Source organism: Neopelma chrysocephalum, unplaced genomic scaffold, assembly GCF_003984885.1.
Source record: "Neopelma chrysocephalum unplaced genomic scaffold, ASM398488v2 Primary Assembly neopelma1_24, whole genome shotgun sequence".
Taxonomy (NCBI): Eukaryota; Metazoa; Chordata; class Aves; order Passeriformes; family Pipridae; genus Neopelma; species Neopelma chrysocephalum.
Window position 1 is genome coordinate 14,879,872 of NW_020897693.1, and position 10,935 is coordinate 14,890,806.

A 10,935-nucleotide genomic window follows, 5' to 3' on the forward strand; every position below is an offset into this window, starting at 1 on the left:
TGCCAGTTGAATTAATTTGATACTATTTTTGAAAGTCAGTGTTTCTAAGGGAGACCTAATGACGCAATGACGTCAATGCAGGTCAATAGCACACACTGGAGGAACTGACTGTGCTACCGGGAGCCAAAGGCTGGGAGCCCGCTCCAACACCCTGGCTCCCGCACACGCTCCCCCGCCGCCTCCCCAGCCAACCCCGCTCCCCCCACGCACCCCGTGGGCTCTCCGCAACCCCCACCTCCCCCCCCCCCAAAAAAAAATCACTAAAAAATCTGTGATCAGAGGCAGTGCGGTGAAAAAAAAAGCCCACCCTCACTACCTGTGAAAGGCAGCGTTATTGTGGCGGTGCACGCACTAGGAGGAAGGGGAGGCAGGCAGGGACACGCGTGTGCCCGGCCGGCTGGGACCGCGGGCTATAAATAGCGGCGGGGGCGCGGGGCGGCGGGGGCTGAGTGATTCCGCCCCGCGCACTCGCTCAGGAGGTGCCGGGCTCGGCGGTGCGGGGGTGGTGCGTGGGCGGCGGGGCGGGGGGGGGGCGGCGGGGGAGGGGAGGAGGGGGCTGCTGCTTCTCCCTGTCTCCAAGTCAGGCTCTGAACACGAACTGGCTTCTTTTTTTTTTTTCCCCTTTTTTTTTTCCTTTCTCCTAGAAGAGTGCAGGCACACATTACGCGAAACCCACAGCCTTTCGCGATACACAGCTCGAAACGCCCTAGTTTATTTATATAGCCCCTCCACCCTCAGCTCTTCCCACCCGTCCCCAAATTCCCTAGAAATCCAGCTAAGGCGTGGGGAAGAGGGGAAAGCGGTTTTGGAGGGGAGGGAGTTATTTATTTTTGTTTTGTTTGGGGATTGTTTTGTTTTGTTGGGGTTTTTTTCTTTGCATACAAAAATAAGTGAAGAAGATTTTGCAAGGTAGGTTTCTCTGTGTGCGCGCGCGTATGTGTGCGTGCGTGCGTGTGTGTGGTGCTTTCCTTTTGCTTTTTGCAAAGTTTTCTGATTTCAGTTGTTAGATGCTTTTACAAGACATAGACTTTTCTGATTTGTTCTGCTACCTGCCTTTGAAAAGACTGGACAGCGTTGCATTCCCCCTCCTTGCAAAGAGTTCTCTAGACTGTCGTATTGTGTGTCCTGTGCATTTGATGTTCCTGCAGGAAAGCATGTTAGTTTGCGAGCTCAAACTGCAGGCAGGGAGCTATGTATTTGAGACCCCCCCCACACTTTTTGCAGAGGCTGCAACTTTCACTTTGTCACATTTTGGGGTGGGGGGAGAAGGAAGGCATCAACTCAGTCAGGAAACGAGCTTGCAAATGAAATTTTAATTGCAAAAAGAGTCGAAGTCAGCAATGTTAAAGCTTAGGGAGGATGAAAGGGAGTTGACATTTTTTGCATAGAGAATTTGCTACCACTGGGAATAGACTGCAAGTCCATAGTGAAGGGGGGGTAATAGGTAAAATAATAACAAAGCAAATGATGAGGCAAAATACTAATTAAAGTGATGCAGGAAAGTGAGAGGCTGTTACAAGCTCTAACCACCTGTAGAGGGAAATCTTTATACATAGTAATTTCTGATAGCTGATCTATAGAGAAACTAAACAGAATTACATGTTCCAAACTTTGCTGCTCTGCAATGTGTGAACCAAGATGCCAAGACGCTCGGTTAATTCTCGGGGGTTTGCAAACTGCAGATACTGTTAGCTCAGGAGAAATAAGGATTTCTTAGTCTCCACCTTGGCTGCAGCCATCTGTGGTGCACGTCCTGGTTTCCTTTACTGCTGCTGCACTCAGCGTTGGTTATCAACAGATGTCTTACCTGAGAAGAGCAGGTTTGATTTATAGCTAATTTCAAGCAGGTTTCTTAGTCAAAAAAAAGTTGGATGGTCCTCACTGTCTGAGGGGAAGGTTTCCAAAGTAGCTGTGAGGACCAACTACCTTAACCAGTGGAAAGCCTTTTTCCCTTCAGAGAACCCTGCTCACTTTCTGTGTAACTAAAAGTAATAACTAATACCATGTGACAACTGACACAGTACACAGTGTGAGTAATGTGCCACACCTTGAATAGTGCCTTTTCTTCAGAGGAATCTCAGGGCACTCAGTGGAGCAGTGGAGCAACCTGACATCAGAGAGGACAAAACAGGCAACTGCAGGATGACAACCAACTGCCTCAGAAGGGTGAGGTGGCACTGGAAGTCAAAGACATGGCAGTTGGTGCAGAAAATCAAAAGTGATGTGGTTTTGAGACAGCATTTTCACTTCTCGCTTGCTCATACATTATTTTCATCCTCTGCCATGAAGGGCGGATCTGTCTGGAATGTGCTGGGGGTTACAGAGTGCTCGCGTCTTAATCATAGAATGGTTTGGGTTGGAAGGGACCTTAAAGACCATCTAGTTCCAACCATCCTGCTATGGGCAGGGACACCATCCCCTAGACCAGATTGCTCAGGGACCTGTCCAATGTGGCCTTGAACATATCCAACACTTAATTATCCTGCCTACTACACCATTGGTCCATCTCCCTTGCAGAAATATGGAGATCTTGAGTTCATTTGGCCTTGAATCACCTCTACAGCCATCTTTCAACCCTCATCTGTCATTCACCTGTCCAACTGAGAAAACATGGAGATCCTGTGTTTTATGCTGGTGAATCTTGATGTAGATGTCATTGGGGTCATCTGATTAGTGAGGTTATACACCATGGGGCAGTGCTACTCACTTGTATCCTCCACAGAACATTAGAACAGCTGGAGTCCATCCCTTCAGAGTGCTGTTTTGAGGTTTCTGAGGTTTGTGCTTCATCTCTTTTCTTTTCTCTGCTCCTCACCTCAACACCCAAATTGTTGACTGATCAGGATATCTGAATGTTTTGAAACACCACCAGGTTTAAACAGCTTCAGGAGCTCCTCACTTGCCACTTCAAGAAAGCAGTCTGTGGCGGGATGACTCTTGGTAATGAGTTTTCATTAACTCCTTTCACTTCCCCTTCTCTGGGAGCTTCTGAGGTCCTACACATGGTCTTCTCAGTACAAACTCTCTTTAACCCAGATATTCTCGCATCCACTTCACCTATGAGTCACTGCACTTTCTAGCCTACAATTACATTTGCATAGCTTGTGCAATAGAGGGAATTCTCCAGCTTGCACACTGCTCATCTACCTTGCTGCAGCTTTTCAGATGCTGTGTCTTTTCATGTCAGGTTTAGAAGGATTCTCTGTGTTGAAAGAGCTAACCACTCCCTCTTTTTCTGCCCTTTCTCTCTACTACCATCTCCTCCTAGTCCAACAATGAACAGAACTGCATCAACACAGAATCTTGCCCTGAAAGTGTTTATCTTGGTTTAGATGCTTGTGCTGAAGGATATTCCCTATTGACTCCTCCCGCTTTGTGTGTTCTTCTGCTACTCTTGATTTTGTAGTGCTAAGTTATGTCCTGTGATGCAACTTACCTCAAGGAGGCTGCGTAAGCTAATTCTAAAATGAAGTTTTATTCAAGATGGTGGTAGCTTGTGCCACCATGCAGCATATTAAATGTCAGGTGGACAGCCATATAGAGGAAAATCCTGTATTTCTTCTCACTGTACTTCTCCAGATTGCCTTGCCAATAATTACATAGTACTACTAGAGACCTAAATACAGTCTTCGTCATAGTAAATGGCAATGAAAGTAGCTCTTTCTTATGAAAAACCTTCAGAGAGGCAACCCCACACCACCTTATAAATTCCAGGTATAAGAAGTAAAACTCTTTCTTCTACTAAACTATGTACATAGTATAAGGACTGGACAAAAAGGCAATGCTGGTGAGGTAGAGCAAAACAGTTTATTACTTGGACTCACATTTAGTTTATAGGAAAATGAGGAACAGGCCACAAGTCCACAAACTTTCTGGCAGAAGAATTGCCGTCTCTCAATTTCATTGCGGACGTCTCTGAAAGGCACTCCAAAATTCATTGACACCCATGTGCAGTCTCACTGCCAGGTTATTTCATCTCTACTTTCTCAGTTGAAAAACTAGTATCAAGCTAAGGTGAGTGGCTTCACTCATTCACATACTCATTGGAGTATTTTTGATATTCCATGGCATTTTTCCTCTCGAAACACCAGGATCACAAATAAGTTGGAAAGATTGTCTCAGCCCTGATATTTGCAATGCATTCTTGCAAATTCTTCTTATATAGGAGCTTCAGTTTCTCCTGCTTTTCAACCTTAGGCACGAGCTTCCCAATGACTCCCACTGTGAGTGTGAGACCATGCACCTTGCTCTTGCTGCTTGTCACTTTCCACTCCTCTTTGAACTACCCAAGATCTCCTTCCTATCAGTTTGTCACTTACTGTGATCTTACCAAAATTATCTGCATAATATTATTTATATTATAAATAATATAATATTTCTATAAATTATATAATTTATAATATAGCAATATTTCTGCAAAAGATAGCTATTCCAAAATAAAAAACCATGCTGGGGCACAAGTAATTTTCCTCTGTTTTTCATGGGACTCTCTTCTGTGCCCTTCCATTTGAATTGTAACCTCATGGGGCAGTTACTGAGTGTTGTTCATTCTCTGGTACAGTACCCACCAGGTCATGTGTAGGTAGTAGGCAACAATTACATCGTCTGTCATTATTTTACTTTTTTCTCACCCCTAAATAAGGATCCAACTTTATTTTAATGCCCCAACCTATGTTTTCAAGTGTTGGCTCCCAGCTAGAATGTTCCACATGGTTACTTTTTGATTCTGTGTTTGCACAGCATCCCGTAGGATGGGAGCTTAATCTGGGATTGCCAATACATGATAATGAGGCTCACTTTTGAAAGTTTAACTTGTGACATGTTGTTAATGTAAGGAGCAGTCAACTGATACAATATTAACGTAAAAAAAAATGCATTTCTAAATTTAGCTAAATACTCATTGTCAATTTTGAACAACAACTCAGGATAACTTTTATATGCAAACCTTGAACTACCCAGAAAATCATTACATGGAATGTAATTCAGACTTTGTATCTCTGTTCATATAGTCCTGCAATAATTGCAATTACTACGAAAGCAGCACAAAACAATGATCTGTGAGGGATTTGCAGAAGCATATGGGTTTCATCCCCTGGCTCCACGGCAGGCATTTATGGCAATATGATGATAGCCTGCATTTCTCTGTTGTTCATCCATGGATCTCCAGATATTCTACTAATATTCTGTAAGTTATGTATGGTACTTCTCCATCCAGTTCATATCGTGAGCTGGGTAAGTCTTAATACAAACATCCTGTCATTAAAAGAATGTACATGTAGCCACAACAAGGACCAGGGACACAGCTGCTACCCATCCTCTGCTTTGGAGGGCCCACTGATGAGGGAACAAAATGGAGAAAACCACTGTGATTCCTCTGCACACGTTTGGCCATATATTGGCTGATGGTAGTGGTGTGATTAGATGTATGCATTGCAGCGGTGTTTCTGAGGACTTTCTAAATGGTCTATACTCTTCCAAGTATTGAAGTGTGTCCTTCTTCCTGTGAATTTCATGGCGTGCCTTGTCTTCTCAGTGACAGCTGTTGGTCCAGTAGCTGTCACAGTTTCCCCTAGGGGAACCAAAGCATGTCTTAACAGTAAAAATTGGTAGATGTTTCCACTCCTATGCCCAGTCACATGAATTACCTCCTTCCGATTCATGACCAAATAACACCATGTACCAATAGTCATTTATTTGGCAAAGTAAAAGAATATGAAGTATCGCATGTTTCTGCAATTCAGCATCTGGGAAAGTAAAAGCCGTTGGTGCTTGCCCAGCTGGTCCTCCTGGGACTTCCACAAGTTTTGTACACACTGATGGTTTGCCAGTCACAGTAAGGAAAACAGTGGCTTACTTTGTAAACTGTGCGTAGAAAAGACAGCTTGGATCCAAGCAGAAAAAGCTTGGATCTTGGTGCCATTTATAGGGTTGAGCTTGCTATTAGCACACAGTGCATAAATGTTAACTGGTGATAAAAATAGGTGTTCAGACAAAAAATCATATGTGATCTAGATCTTTTGATCCATTCATGTTTTAATTTTCTTTCATGTTGTTGGAAACTGTCACGTTTCTGCTTTACTGAACATGGGTTTCTGGAATTTCAGACTTTAGATAAAAAAGATATTTGGGCTTTTAGTAGGAATTCCAGAACTACTGAATGGTGTGAATTTGGACCTCAAAAGGTAAGTAGAGAAGTGACTGATGAAATCTCTATCCTGTCCTTGTTTGAATATGCATTACATTTTCTAGCTGACTAACACTTCTATGTTGTAATTTTTGATAGCCAGATTGAACTACATTCTAAGGAAGAACAAATCAGAGGGAACAAACTAGGAAAGAACAGTGTTACAGCAGCATCAGAGGCCAGGATAAGAGCTCACAAGGACATGTCTTCATAACCCTAGACATCTCACCTTGTCTTCCACCTCACCATCTATGAAATGTAGCTAAATGAATGTATTTTCTTTTTCCCACCCCACTGTCTTCTACCTTGAGAGAATCTGATTTTTTTCTTTAATTAGATCCTTTGGCTTCATGTTTTATCTCAGTAAATAAATTCTTCCTAAATTACTTAAAAATCACCCCACTCCATATCCCATTCTCTCCCATTGACTATAATACTGGCTTACTTGAGGTAAACACCGACACAGATTTTTAGCATTTCTTCATCACTGCCTTCTTTTACTTTCTATGAGTACAAGTTCCTGTATAATTTACCTTGAGGTGTTTTTTAATCCTTTTGTTCTTGCTTATAATTCTTTCTTTAAGGTATTTGCCAGATATGTATGCACATTATGTTAAAGGTCATGGGTCTTATTCATTAAAAGTTCCATTTTAAAGGCTAATGAAAATCAAATCTTAGCGTAAAGGCTCATCAAATTCGTAGCAGGATTCCTCAAAGGTTGTGCTTCTTGTATCTGAAGTATGATGCCTATTCACTGTATTTCTTCCATAGGTTCAACTTTCATTAAGATGTGGTATGATTTTCTTTTGATATCATCCTCAATATTGAGACCTTAGTACTCTTTTCCACCAGATTCATTATGCTAATGCTTCTCTTCTTTTCATCCCTGTTACACAGAAGTATGTCTCTAGGGCCTGGTTTTGCAGCCATTGGAGGAAAATCCAGTTTCTATCCCTTTACATGTTATAGCAACAATATATATCTCTAATGTAAACAGAAAAGCTAATGAAAACAAAGCAACCCAGGTATAGTGGCATTTCAACCCAAAACTGTTCAAAGTGTTTATTAATGCAATTTGTGTGCGATGATACTACCGTGAGTTGTCTATTTTATTGGTGTCCTGGTATATGCATCCAGGTTCTCATAAAATTCTGTAAATTGAAGTCTTAATAAGTCCTTGATCTTCTGACGAAGGTGAGATTTTCTTTACTAACGTACTGCAGTTTCTCATTCTGATGTTGGAAGTAAAGCATTCTTTTCCTCCTTGTGCTTCCTTGCATGCTCTGATCTCTGATTATTTATAACATAACAATATTATAAAGTCTTCTTACTGATGACTTTTATTCATTATCTCAGTGCTATAGATACCTTCAAGAACATCCTGGTTAGGTAAGTGGGTATTGTCTTATCTTCATTTTATGGGTAGATATACCAAGTATAAAGCGATGGGCACTTCACCTGAAATCTGAGGAGAACCTCAAAATTTTTCAAGGAAAAAGCCTTTCCATGAGAAATTTCAGGTCGACACTTATTGTAGCAATTTTGTGATTAGAAGGAAATAACTAGATCCTAATCCTCAGCTTTAACTAGCAATTACTCTTCTTCAGATCCTTTCACTAGCTTATACTCTGTCACCTATAATAACCAGCAGATTGTTGAATAGATATTGCTTTAATTTATTTCCATTTCAATGTGACTGTGCTTTCCTCTGGATTCTATATTTTCCTGTAACATGAATTAACTGGTATAAGTTATTGATTGACCGGATACAAGGTGAATTTTATTCAAAAAGATGAGAGCGTTTTGTGAGTTCCTAGTACATCTTGGTGACGCTTCACTCTGTTTCTGGTTATCTTCTGTTCTCCCTGTGTTTGGAACATATCAAGTGTCATTCAGCTTCTTGGGTGAACAAGGCCAAGAACAGACGCAAACTGTTTGTGGAAGTAAGACTGAGTTAGGAGAGTATTTTATAGCAATTATATTAATGAATGGCTCACAGGTCAGCTGAACTCCAAGGCTCTGAGGAGGTAACTCTCAAACTACAGCAGACCCAAAATGAGAAAGAGATGGTGCCTTGAACTTGCTGGAAGGGAAATTTCCAAGGGAGAGGACAGTTCCACATATATGGATCATACATGTTACAGCAGCTCTTTTGGCATCTTCTGTAGCTATAGGTGATGCTGATGGGGACTCCACTGCTTCAGTCAGTATTGGGTATCACTTTTCAGTGGAGGAAAAAATACAGAATCCATTGCTTTCATTAAGACTTCATTGGTAGGAAAGCTTAATTGTTTGGAAACAAGGAGATGGCTGATAACTAAAATATCAACGTAGAAGATAAATTTTCTTTTTAGTGCTTTTAATGATCAGGAGAAGTGGAAACTGCTGTTTGGTGCATGATCAACTGCCAAACATACTTTTCAGTTTGGATGGTTTCCATTTTTTTTTTTAAGCCGGAGATTCTCTGGGCACTGGACTTCACTTTGACCAAGCCTTTAGCAGCAGACAGGCAAGACAGGAGGTGGTTCTGCTGAGGTGGAGATGATGCATTGGGCTGGAGAAGCAGGGCACACCAAAGAGGAAGGCAGGCTGGTTTTGTGAAATTGAAGCTGAAAGATGGTACTACAGCTTCCAGAAGAACATGTTAAACCCTTTGGTAGAAAGATCTGGTACTTTCACTAAGTTTAGAGATCTTAGGGGAAAAGGAACCACACAACACAAAAACACCCAAACAAATCACAAAACAAAAAAAAATCCCACATGTGACTGCAAGGAGCTGCTCAGGATGGGAAGCAGGGAGGGAATTCCAGGCATCGTTGTGGCTGGGGAAGGTCTCAGGTCCAGGAGCTTCAAGGCTTGCCAGCATGCCTGCTCATGACCTGTCACAGAGATCATCCATTGTACACAACCAGGCTGATACCTTTTCTTTGCGATAGAGAAAAAGTAAAGCTAAACAGCTTTCCTCTGTTCACTTTCACAGAGGAGAACTACAGAGAAATGCAAAGCATTTCGTGTATGTCTGGGAGGGAAGAGAGTAGATGACCATCCCTTCCTTCCACAGTGGACTGTGGGTTATCTGAAAGCTCTCAGGTCTGAGTGACAGAAGATAGTTTAGGTGTGCACGCCTCCATCCTTAAACTCCTGTATCACCTAATGATTTTAGTAATCCAGGATGAGCTTCATTGCAGTTCCTCAAAGAAGATATGTTGTATGACTGGCTCTTCGTCTGGGGTCTTTAGGTGCCTTGACCTGTCCTTGGTATGAGGTCTTTCCCCACCATGGTATTTCTCCACATCCTCTGGTGTCTGGGCTGCTACTGCTGTAAAGGCCAGCTTTCCAGATGTATATGGTGAAAAAATGATTTAGGCTGGGTTTTCATTCTAGGTCTGAAGCACAACATCTTTCCCAGTCCTGGGAAGATGGATTTGTGGCTGATGTGCCAGAGATATGCGAATGAAAATGGATCTGCCCACTTCTACCAAAGTGTGTGTGTAGTCCTTTTAAAATGCCTAATCTATTTCCCCAAGCCTGACAGTGCTTATGATGTGATCTCATAAAGGTGTGTGATGTCCCCCTCCCTGGGTCCTGCTCTGTCAGTACCAGTAGTTGGCAACGGCATTGTCTGGCTAAGAGACAGAGGAGGAGTCAGCCTTACCTCATTGATTGCAGTTTATTGACATTAGGAAATTCATTGTCTGCAAAAGAAGTTGGTAATAATTAAGTGAGTTAATAAATAAGGAATGTGTGTGTACAGATTAGACAGTAAATAACTTACTGTCTTCTTGATTGCCCCAGAATTTTGCTTCTCTCTTCATGCAAGGTGTGAAAAGGGATGATGGTGGGCAGAGCATGGTAGGGTATTCTTACCTGGGGAAGACAGTCCCGTAAACCTGGGCTTTCCCTCGGGTGCTGGCGTGTGTGTCTGAGTCTGTCCCCGGGGGTGGGGAGGTTGTTTAATGCTTTTAGTGCCATTTTCCAACAAATGAGAGATGTGTTTAAAAATAGCAGCAGCCCTTTGTGCTTGACTTTTTTAGTCATTTTAAGAAAGAGCTGCATCCCTTTGGCTGGGAGACGGGAAGACGACCTGACTTCAAAGTCCTTATTAGCTCCTCTGGGACCGTGGAAGGGCTCCTGGTGCCCTCCCCTCCCCTGGCTGCAGGTGTTAATACACCCCTCTTCGCACACTTGGTGGCAAGAGAGGTCGTTTCAGAGATGTGTTTTGCTTAATGGGAGCAGGGAAAGGTGTGGTGCCTAAAGGGAATACCTCTCTTGGCCAGATAAACCCCGCAATTGTCAGGAAGACAATTCTCTTTTGTCTGGCTGCTATTGATGCCTGGGTTTGGGGCAGGGGGCTCGGGGGGTGCGAGCGTGTGTCTGTGTGTGCCACACTGCAAGCTCAGGTTTAGCCATCTGCGTACAGACTGTAGCAGCATTATAATTTTTAATTGCAATTTCATTTGATATTCTCTCCCTTTCCCCCACCCTTTTCCCTCTCTCTGTATAATCTGGATCATTGCTCTCTGTAGCTGATTCCGTGGGAGACCAAGCAGAGTGCGTGGGTGCAGAATATAGAAAGCCAGAGCCATAGAATCTGTTATTTGCGTCATTCTAGGAGACGGGGCTGTTTGCCTGACAAATATACAGAATTAATCCTGGTTTTATCAATATCTGTCTTTTGCTACAGTAGCCAAATACAAGTGTAGGGTGGTAGGGGGACTTGCTGCTGCTGTTGTTGGTCTCTTGTGGGGAGG

General features: G+C 42.7%; 1 long non-coding RNA gene across 1 annotated transcript in view; it reads left to right on the forward strand.

Annotated features, from left to right (window-relative positions):
- The first annotated feature begins 557 nt into the window (after positions 1-557).
- The window catches only part of LOC113977847, a 75,289-nt gene continuing 64,911 nt past the window's right edge, over positions 558-10,935 (forward strand). The window contains exon 1 of the long non-coding RNA XR_003537422.1: positions 558-909. This is a non-coding gene — a long non-coding RNA (uncharacterized LOC113977847). The remainder of the gene's footprint in view (positions 910-10,935) is intronic.